The 11,620-nt window shown below is 43.2% G+C and overlaps 1 pseudogene; it reads right to left on the bottom strand.

The window, feature by feature from the left end:
- Positions 1 to 305: 305 nt before the first annotated feature.
- LOC132515452 (Fc receptor-like protein 2) lies at positions 306 to 3,244 on the bottom strand (annotated as a pseudogene).
- Between the last annotated feature and the right edge of the window lie 8,376 nt (positions 3,245 to 11,620).

The raw sequence follows: 11,620 nt of genomic DNA, 5'->3' as shown, positions 1-11,620 counted from the left end.
GATAAGTGGATGTTCAGTTATTTGTCCAATGACCTGGAGTGTAATCCACTCCTCTCAGGCTAGTGTGAGGCTGGCTGCTAACTTTCACAATTTCTAGTAGTCTCTATTTCCAGTATGAGTCACTGAGGAACCCCAATTTTTTTTCTTTTGGCTGTGGCACATGGCTTGTGGGATCTCAGTTGCCCGACCGGGGACTGAACCTGGGCCATGGCAGTGAAAGTGTGGAGGCCTAACCACTGGACCACCAGGGAATTCCCGAGGAGCCCCAATCTTAACCAAATGCCCTTTCTCATCGACCGGCATGCTTAGAGTCTTTCCTCTGGAAGGGAAGCGTGTAACCCAAGCTCAAGCAACACACAAATGACATTGAATAGTAGTGCCTCACTGCGCTGGGCCCCCAGGCCATTGACAGCTTCACATAGTAGTTTCCAGCATGTTCTGTGGTCAGAGAGAGAATGAAGGATGCTCCTCCTCCAAATGGGGCCGAGCTGGTCCCCAGGCTGACATCCTCATGATAAAACCAGTACAGGATCGGGGAGAGCCTTTCTGGGCCTCACAGAGAAGCTCCATCACGTTCCCCACCACAGCCTGGGCTCCGGGATCCCTGAGAGTGAGGACAGGGCAACACACAGGACCTGAGGGGGACCGCGGGCTGTCAGAGAGGGTCTCTTCCTCTTGACAGTTCACCATCTACCCCTGCCTCTGTTCCCACATTCCAGAGTTAATCCTTAGATCAGGGCTGTCCAACAGAACGTCCTGCAATGGTGGAAATGCTCTATAGCCCTGCTGCTCAGTATGGCAGCCACTACACGCATATGGCTGTTGTGCACTTGAAATGTGACTAGTGTGAATAAAAGAGAAAATTTTTTATTTTAATTAATTTAAATGTAAACAGCCAAATGTGACGAGCGGCCACTGTATTGAACAGCACAGCTGCAGAGGCATTTACCCCAGAACTGTGAGGATGAATTCCAGGAAGCCTTTCTCCGGCTGGCTGACAGCAGCAGTGTTCTTTCATCTCTTTCGTCTTACTATCTTATTTTTTCTACCGAATTTGTAGTTCCCCTAAAGCAGCTATTTATTTTGGAAGGTCTGCCTCTGTCAGAAAAGAATTAGCTCTTCATAGCTCTCATCCCTATGATTACCTTAAAATGTTCTCATGACCCAAAGGTTCCCTGAGCCCACTTTGAGTACCTCTGACTGAACTGTGGGTGGGTGGAACTCACTTCTCACAGTGATATTTACTGCCTCACTCTGGATGAAGCCATAGCTGTTGTCAGCTGTAGAGTAGTATCCCCCAGCCTGGCCCTCCGTGATAACAAGGATTTCCAGCTCTGCTCCCTGGAAATGCCAAGTTTTGGTCCCCAGACTCTCCTTCACGTCCCCTCTGTGTCAGGAAAAGGTGATGTCCCCTGCGCCTTCAGACATAGAGCAGACAAGGACCAGTGTCTTCCTTTCAATCACCTGCCCTCTGGGGGCAGAGTTTCCACGGAGACACAAGACACAGGGCTCCCTGTGTGAACAGGAGACAGCAGGTGAGGCTTGACTCTTGGGAACATCAGGGCTGAAGTGGTTGGTATCACCCTAAAAGTGACAGCAGATGGACTTGGAAATTTTGAGTAAGATCAGAAAACAGCGATCTTTGTAGAGTACGAATTGGGGATGCTGGGTGTCAATCCTGAGTATATTTCTGTGGGAGGCAAGATTCTCACTTCTCAGCCTTTGGTCACATGAGGTTCCTCATCTTATAATGTACTCACTTCAGGAGCTTATTTCCCCTAGGGGGCCAGGATGGGCAACGCCAGGGGAAAATCTTTGGGCTTGTGCTTGGTGACAATAGGCAGAAGTCTTGTGTTGAGAGCTAGGAAGAATAATGGAAAATATTAGCCCTCCTTTAAAGGGACATCATGCAAGATGATAAACTGCTTCTCTCCCTTCTTTTCAGACCTACCTCAAGACCCTCTGCTTCAATACTATCTTCTCTAATTGCTCTGATATAAAATGGGTCTCTCTGTTCTCTCAAATCCTACTGTGTTGGATTTGCTACTAGGCTACTCTCTAGATGACTGTCAGCTCCCTGCAAAGCCTCTATAGCATAATAATAGGCACCCAGTATATATCTGATTATATTACAATAAGAAAGGTAAAGTTAAGAGGACTGTGGTGGACATTCTGAAGTTTTATGATTTTTTTTTTTTTTTTTTTTTTTTTTTTAGTCGTACACGGGCCTCTCACAGTCGTGGCCTCTCCCACTGCAGAGCACAGGCTCCGGATGCGCAGGCTCAGCGGCCATGGCTCACGGGCCCAGCCGTTCCGCGACATGTGGGATCTTCCCGGACTGGGACACAAACCCGTGTCCCCTGCATCGGCAGGCGGACTCTCAACCACTGCACCACCAGGGAAGCCCATGAAGTTTTATGATTCTTGAAGCCTCTCGGTAACCATTCCAGTCCTAAAGCACTATTAGAAATGAGAGGAGTTCAGGATAGCCTCAGGATCTCTCTGGAACAGACCCCCATCCCCATCTTATGGGAAAAGAAGGAACTAAGGTCTGAATAACGCCCTGCCCTACCTCCCTTTTTCCAGCCCCAGTAGCCCTTTTCACCAAAACTCACTCTGCACATAAATTTGGAATCTCTGGCTCAGTTTCCAGACACAGGAAGTCACTTCTGTACCTTGTACCAGGAAGACCCTGAGTCTTCTTTCCACCTGGCAGCTATCTGGAGCTTTGGGGAGCTGCCCCAGCATGACCCCAGGTCCTAGACATCTCTGAAGAGGTGAAATTGAAGTTGGGCATCTGACTCTGTGGAGAGAGCAGAGTCTTACAGGTTAGGGTTACTAGACTCTCCTTGGTGGGCCAGACGGTGTTAGCTGTCAGCACAGGAGGTGGAAACAGCTCTAAAGAGAACAAACATAATCCCAGGGCAGCGAGGCTCAGAGCACCTGGAGAGACTCATCTATGTTCTCAGCACTATCAAATAGGTCTTACAAAACCAAGTCAATAGAATCACCACCCAACTCCCTGGCACAACTGAAGTATCATAATTTCTACCCATGGCTTTCTAGGGAAGCTTGATGAGCACACCCTCCGCCTCCCTGCTCCTTGACGAGACTTGTTTGCACCCAACCCTGCTATACCTGGAGTGTAGTCATTACCTTGAATTTTGACCCTTACACGGTTTGAAGTTCTTTGCCACAGAGATACATAACCTTCCTCAGAAAGCAGCGCAATTATATAAGCCATCGTATCTGGAGACCGCTTTTGGTATGCTGAAGCTTGAGTTCCTTGTAAAAGCAGCAAGTTTTTTTCTTTTAACATCTTTATTGGAGTATAATTGCTTTACAATGGTGTGTTAGTTTCTGCTTTATAACAAACTGAATCAGCTATACATATACATATACCCCCATATCTCCTCCCTCTTGAGCCTCCCTCCCACCCTTCCTATCCCGCCCCTCTAGGTGGTCACAAAGCACCGAGCTGATCTCCCTGTGCTATGTGGCTGCTTCCCACTAGCTATCTATTTTACATTTGGTAGTGTATATATGTCCATGCTACTCTCTCACTTCGTCCCAGCTTACCCTTCCTCCTCCCCATGTCCTCAAGTCCATTCTCTACATCAAGCAGCAAGTTTTTTCCCATCCTTGTAGTAAATAATTTCATTCAATTCCCCTCCCTCCCTTCTCCAGCAGCTCAGAATCACTCTATCTCCTTCAAAGATAGAGTGTGGGACCTGGAGAATCAGCCAGTCTGCAATAGACAGTAGACACTCAATTCACTCCTTGATTTTCCATCCTCTGGGTGCCTGTTGATATCTTGCACTCACTTTCCCCACAAAACCTATCCATTCATAGTTTCTTCAATGACAGTTTTGCTTTTTCCTCATGAATTTTACCCTTCATTCAGGAGCAGATGATTTCTGAAGCCTGACCCTCCTCTCCCTGAAGAGACTACCAGGTACACAGGGTCACTGGGACTCAAGTTCAGGGTACAGCACTGGTGCTTTCCAGGATGTGTCTCTTAAATAGCATTTGAAATGAAATTTTTAGTCCATATGCTTTCATAGGCTCATCATGCTCTCTCTGTTCCTGGGTAGAGGGATGCTTTGCATGTCATTGTTACCACTGTGCCTTGGAAGGTGGTGGTCCTTGGAGGATGGAAGAGAGCACAGCTTTTGGTTGGGCAGCAGATGGAACGAGCCTGTCATGAATCAAGTTTCCACTGGGCGCGAGGCACCTAGTTATACTCGTTACATGAGGTCACTGAATCCTCACGAATACCCATGGGGTCATTATCATCATGTCTAATTTGTAAACATGTAAGTCAGTGGGGGATCAGGCCATTTTGCTCATGGTCACAGAGCTAGAGTGTAGCAAAGATAGGATTAGAACCTCATTCGCTGAATTTTAAGGCCATAGTCTTTCTACTAAACCATGCTCTCTGCTTGAGAAAGAAAGAGAAAGAGGAAGAGACCCTAAGTTTGGATTGGCTGCCAAAACCCTCATCCCTTGCTTGGCTGGTGCCAGGGAAGTGAGGAGTCCACATTGCTCTGGGGTAGTTATGGCCCTTCCTCGTATGATTCTTTATGAGTATCAGGGCCTGAAATGAATCAGACAAATGAGTAAACAGTTCCTCCTCCCACACCCCAAAACAGCACTGACTCTTGCTCAGACCAGGAAATAACAAGTTGAAACAGGGTCAATATGAAATATTGAGTTTGTAGGTGAAAAGGATGGAAATGACAGGAATTTGTTCTGAGCCTGGATCAAGGATTTGGGTGAGACAGTTCCTGTGAATATTTCTGGCAGAGCTGCCTCCCTGTTCCTACAATGGATTTCCAGCTGGGGTGCTCCTAGGAGACTTCGTGCACCTGCAACCAGGTGAAGACACTGTCTCCTTACCTGTCTTTCCTTTGTCAGGTGCATCCTCCTCCTTTTGCAGAAGAGGTCAGAAAGTAAACTCTTGAGCAGAGCAGAGCAGGAAGGTGCCAGGAACAGAGAGGTAGATAGGACTAGAACGACTGGGCCTAGGGGAAAGGGGGACACTTCCCTGCAGCTGTGGGGAGAAGGATTGGTACAAGCTTCCCCAGGTTCCTGTGGCGGGCACTGTAACTCCAAGGCGATGAAAAAGAAACAAAGAGGAGCTTACAGGACTCTCCTCAGCCAGGAACTGCAAGAGAGAGAGACATGAGAAATTAGCACAGTACAGGGATCCCGTCCTCAGCTGCACACTCACACTTTATCTGCCTTTCTTTGCCTTCTCTGTGTTGCCCTGTCCCTACCCAAACAGCTGATGGACACTTCTCCAGTTCATCATCAGGGCCTATTGACTACTCAGCAGTTCTCTTTTTTGGTCCCAGACGCTAGTGTGGAATAGCCCAGAGGCAAGAAGAACAGTGGAGAAAGACATCTAGCCCTTCCATTTCCTCTGCACTGGTCTCCCTTACCTGCTCTCTGTTTTGACTTTGGTGTCCAGAGAAGGGTTTAGCAGAAGTCTGATCTCACCAAGTTCTCATCTGGGGGATTGTCCCTTTACAAGGGCACTCAGTGGAAGCAACTTCCTTGTTCACGCACTCATTTGTTCAACAAGCGTTTGGTAAATACTGTGCCAGGAGTGGGTCTAAATATTAGAGTTACCAAGAATAAGACACTGCCCCTACCCTCAAGAAAATTACAGTCTAATGGAAGAGATGCTAAGTTGATAAGAAATTACAATACAGTGTAATAGGGCTATGACAGTGGGAAGAGAGAATTGTTAAGAACACAGAAGTGGGTATCAAACGTCTCCTTGTTACTGAATAAAAAAAGACCATTTATGTAGTTTTGCAATGTAACAGGGATACATCAAAGTAAAACTGCTAAGCCTACTGTCAGAATTGAAGTTTGAAACTCTTATTTTTCAAATATTTTAAATATTATTTATATTAAAAAAATATAACTGCTCATGTATATTTTCAATTCCACAGCTCATCAGATTTCACTATTTCCTTCCATTTTTCTTGTATGTGTATTATCTTAACCTAATTTTAGTGCTTGTTAAGATACAGTTTAGAATTCTGCTTTCATTTCTTTGATATTATCATATTATAATAAATACAGTGAACATCATGGTGCATATTCTCTTCTCCATGCTCACCCCTTTATTTTAGATTCCCAGAACTGGGATTCCTAGGTCAACATACATGCCATTTTTTAACTGGCTTTCCAGATATGCTTTACCACTTCCGCTGCCAGGAGCAATGTGACTGCATCTGCTTCACTCAATCTTCCCGCACTGGGAAACTAGCATGTGGCCTTCTGGGATTATTGTTGCTGTTGCAAATTTATTGACTGTAAACTGTACCGCCATGTTTTAATCTGTGTTTCTTGAATGGATTTACTCATTCATGCAAGAAATATTAACTGAGTGCAGCTACGTGCCAGGCACTCTGCTAGGTTTTAGGGATAAACAGTGGTTTTTGTGAAGCGGGTGGTCCAGTAAGCAGCTGCTGCAGGAAGTGTCTTTTAGTAGATCATCATGATCTTTATCCATTTACCCGGAACATTTTCAAGTTTTTTTGCCAATTTATATGAATTCTTTGCATCATATCTCAGCTCTTTGCCTTATTAGCTGTAAATATTTTCCAAAGATAATACTCATTTTTATTATAGTTGTATTATTATCATATTACAGACATATCAAATGTTTATTTTAGAAAATCCTCTCTGAATTTTCTACTACTTCAATATTTAGGAAGACATAATCTGTATAAAAATCCAATACAGTCTTAATGCATTTTCCATGTTTTTGAGAATTAAAAAAATACACTTATTTCTTAATTATCTGGTTTATTTTAAAATTTACAGTGGAATCTGTAAATATCTATTGTGTGATGATGTCTATTTACCATAAATTAAGCTAATATGTAATTGAACGTATTTCTAGATTTCTATTATTTTCCACTGATCTATACTTATATCTTGTACCCATAATATCATCTTTTTATATTGTTCTAGAATCTATTTTTAAAATATATGAATTAGATTTCCAATGTTACTCTTTAAAAAAAAATCTATTCTTTGATACTCTCACCAATAGATTTTTCCAGATAAGTTTTTGAACATTTTATTGAGTTCCAAGGAAAATTCTGCAGGTAGTTTGATTGAAATTATATAGAATCTATAAATCAACTTGGGGAGAACTGACATCTTTATAACACTTCTACTTTAGTGCTCCTATCCAGACTAATGACATGTCTTCATTCATTGAAGTTTTCTTTGTACAGTTTTATAGATTTCCTTTTATAAGTCCAAAAACATTTTTATCACTCTTATTTTTTCACTTTTATGGCTATTGTAGATGGAATTTCTTCGCTATAATCTCAAACTAATATTTGATAATATTCAAGGAGGTCACTGTTTTGGTTGTTTATCTTGAATCTTCCTAATTAATTCATATTCATGTACTTCAAACTATACCACATAGATGATATAATCAAGAATAGAGGTTGCATAGTTCATAACACAATAGCAAACAAGCAAATGCCAAATAAGTGTGGTGGGAATGAATAAAGAATGAATAATATATTTTAAATCTTGCCTTCCAATGTGTATGCCTCTTACTTTTGCTACTAATGTTAGCGTACTGGCAAAATTTAAAAACTATGACAAATGATAATGATAGCAAGCCTCTGGGTTCTAGCTCCAATTTGAATGGAAATTTTAGTCTTGTTCTGTTATGTATAATATTGGCTGTCAATCTAGAACAGGTATTCTTTGTTATGTTAGGTAGGTAGTCTTCTGTTCTGTGATACTTATTTTAGGAGTAGATATTGATTTTTTTATACCTCTTCTAATACCTTTGGCACCTGTTGTCACCATAATTTTTCTCCTATTTAGCATTTTGATGTGGTTAATTATATAATAACCGTCGATGTATCTATTCTTCAATTCTGACACAAATTCTACTTGGTAGTAGTTAGTGTAAGATGAAAATACTTAACACAAGCAAATTGCTAGAGAGCACTCAAAAGATATTAACATTTCTATTGTCATCATTTTTATTTTGACACACTGCTAAATTCTTATTTAAGATGATAGGGGCCCACATTCCAAGGAAAGCTTTCCCAGTCCATTTTACCCCTAGAGAATGCCTGAGGGCAGAGCCCAAGGGAATTTTTATGGGCATCTGAGACTAGTGCTCTGGGGAGGCTGAAAAATCCATCCCATCCAGGTCCTGCTCTGTGGTGCCCACTCACCTAGAACCAGCAGCAAATCCACAGCAGCATGGAGTCTTGTTCCAGGAGACTCAGAAGCAGTTCCTCTTGGAAATTGACGGTTGCACTTGGATCTGAGGACAGAGGCTGTCCACAGTGGCACCAATAAGCGTGGCCCAGAGATTTTGAAAAGGGGAAGCCGAGGACACTGCTATTTGCTAATTGCCATTTCCTCTGTTGGGGGTCCTAAGGAAGTGAAATTGTTCTCTTGTTTATATATCTGCTTAAATATAGGTCAACAACGTAGCTAAAATAGTCCAGGAGTCATTCAGGAACTGTAAGACTTGGTATCCCATTATAACAGTTCAAGTCTCCCTAGTTTCTGTGTCTGGGGGATTTCATTCATTCCTTTAACAATTATCTATTGTTTATTTACTGTGTCTTATGGGCTGAGTTATATAGGTGACCTATATCTCCCTGGCCATGTTGTGTTGAACGAAGCTAATGATCCCTGCCCTCATGTAGTTTCTAGTCTAATGAGGGGAGAAAGCCTTGATAGAGAATGACATATCATCTATTTTCCTGTTAGGATCAAAAAACTTACTTGATGTCTTTCAACAGAATGCTTCTCATCTATCACTTGTTTATACTTCATGTGGTTCCTTATACGTAGTTTCTACTCTGCTCACACCCTGCAAACACACTCATGTGCTCTAGGGCTGATTGGCTCTCAACTTGAGCAGAAATCTCAACTTCTCCATTAAATGTTACTATGTGAAAACACTTAAACTAGCACCTGACACATACAAGAAATAAATGAATGAAAGGGGAATATCTGTCTGTCCCATACTCGTCGTGCACCAAATTGTTTCAGTTCACCTCCAGAGTATATGTGTTACCAAATTAGGTCTGGCGGCTCTCCACTCAAAACTCAAACTCAAGAAAGACAAATGTTGGTAAAAAAGAAAGTTGCTTTTAATCAGAATGCCGGCAATCTGGGGAGGTGGTAGAATCAGCTTCCCCAAAAAATTACCTCCGGAGACTCTGCTAGACCATGAACATTTTAAAGGAAAAAAAGGAAATAATCTCAGTTAATCTTTGAGATAGGGGGTCAGGGTCATGGCTATCCCCCATGGCATGCAGGCCCATTTACTTCTTGTGATCTTCCTCTAGATGTTATCTTGTTTACACAGTTTGGTCATAAAGTTTGTTCATGATATTACTGAAGACAAAGCTAAGGAAGAGATATGGTCATCTGTTAATTACTTATTCTTTGTTTCTACTTCTTCGATCTGGGAAAGAACCAAAGAAGTATTGTGTGATCAAAAGATTTGAAAGGTCTGCTAGAGCCAGAGATGAGTAGAGCAAGGGGGTGCTTGTTAAAAGTTAGTAACAGGGCTTCCTTGGTGGTGCAGTGGTTGAGAGTCTGCCTGCCGATGCAGGGGACACTGGTTCGTGCCCCAGTCCGGGAAGATCCCACATGCCGCGGAGTGGCTGGGCCCGTGAGCCATGGCCGCTGAGCCTGCGCGTCCGGAGCCTGTGCTCCGCAACGGGAGAGGCCACAACAGTGAGAGGCCCGTGTACCGCAAAAAAAAAAAAAAAAAAATGTTAGTAACAATATAGCTTTGCTAAAGTGACAAGAAAAGGGGTTTCCTGCTGAGGGCAGTTTACTGCAAAGAACTGCTTACATATGCACTCCAACTCTTCCACCCAGTGGGTCTTAGTGATCACATAGATCTTACAAGTCCTGGGATGTGTCCTATTGCAGTTCCACAGTAAGTGGTGCTCAGTACACTGAAGCCCGTGAGTGACAATGTTATCACTCATGTGGCAGGAGGGCTTCCTTGGAAAGAGTACCTCTGGGATGGGTCCTCTGTTTTAGCCACCACTGCTGGACACTTTCAAGGTGTCCCTCCCAGTAGTAGAGCCAATAGTTGATTGACCCTGGGACTTCCTGGGACACAGACAGATCCTGAAAACAGTGTGAGGGGTGCCACTCAGGAGCTCCATCTGTTCAGGAGCGGATGATTACTTCTTTCCTGGACCCAAAGCCTCTGTTTCTTTTCCTTCTCCTTATTCTCATACCAGGTCTACAACTGCCTTTGCCTTTTGAACTCAAAGTATCCATTTCCTTCTTGAAAGTAAAAATTGAATTGTCTGTTAGGAAGGTCTTAGCCCACACAAACCCAGGAAGACCTGTTTATTCTTTCTGGGATTATGGAGGGTTTGGTACTTAGGAACCCAAAGGCCTGTTATCCTCCTGGGGGTGGAGGTCACTGTACCCGCCCCCTGTCCTTCCCCACACCCCTGCCCTGACGCACATTCACACAAACATACACAGCAAGTATGGACCAAGGATACTTCTTGTCACTTTCTTGCTAAAAACTGTAAAAAAAAATTGTCTAGGACTTCACTGGAATATAACTACATATAAAATGACTTAGACACACAACAGCTGTTTGTACTGTCGACCTGAAACAAATAGACCGCCAGGTATTTCTCCAGCAAAGGTGGGATTATTTGGGATCAGCAGAGAATTACAATTCAGGGTCTGCAACCACGGTTAGCCATATGCAAGTCCCCACACAGAGAGGGAAGGAGAATGCTTTTCTAGAGGGAAAAGGAAGCTGAGAGGGCTGCAGTAAAAAGAGTCCATGACTTCATTAACTGCTGAGTCCTTGCTAAAAGAGGTCTTTCTTCTTCCTGGTCGGCTCTGCTGCCATCACAGGGTGTGAGAGCTCTCCCTGCTGGTCTTCTGACTCTATTTAATGGCAGTTCCTGTTCATTAACTTTTTACAGTAGAGATCTAAGCTGGCTTCTTGAATTTGATAGCTGCTTTTTATAATAGACAGGAATACAGTTATGACTACCTCAAATGTCATCTCTATCCTTTTCTGACTCTGCTGATTGCGGTGTGCAGTGGTGAGGATGGGAAGAAGGAAAAAGGTTTTAAAAGTCTGAAAAGGCACTCTCTATGCAGTCTTGCTGAGATAATAAACAGAATCATCATCACCCCCATCATCCTCTGAGCTAATACTAAGGACTTACTAAATGCCATACATTGTGCCAGGTATCTCATGTTCTCCTCCCGAAACCTCTGTAAGTTAGATGATATTATTACCCCCATTTCAGGACATCATCAAAGCCAATTATTGCACCTAACACCCCCTTATCACTAAAGAAGAGGCAAAATCCTTGGTAGATTTTCTTTTTTATTTTGGAGGCAACGTATTCCTCATTTAAGTGTACTGCTGTGACCCAGTCACTGAGGACACCAGACGACTGTCAGTTTTGAGTGAGGTCCAGGGCAAAAGACGAGTCTGCAACAAGTCCACGTTGCCATGGAAGCTGCTCAACCATGGGAGGGGTACAGTCCTGAAAATCTGATGCTGCCTGAGATGACTGTGGCAAGTATGGATGTTGCATGG

This window comes from Lagenorhynchus albirostris, chromosome 2, assembly GCF_949774975.1.
Source record: "Lagenorhynchus albirostris chromosome 2, mLagAlb1.1, whole genome shotgun sequence".
Taxonomy (NCBI): domain Eukaryota; kingdom Metazoa; phylum Chordata; class Mammalia; order Artiodactyla; family Delphinidae; genus Lagenorhynchus; species Lagenorhynchus albirostris.
This window is presented reverse-complemented; position numbering and strand designations above follow the sequence as displayed.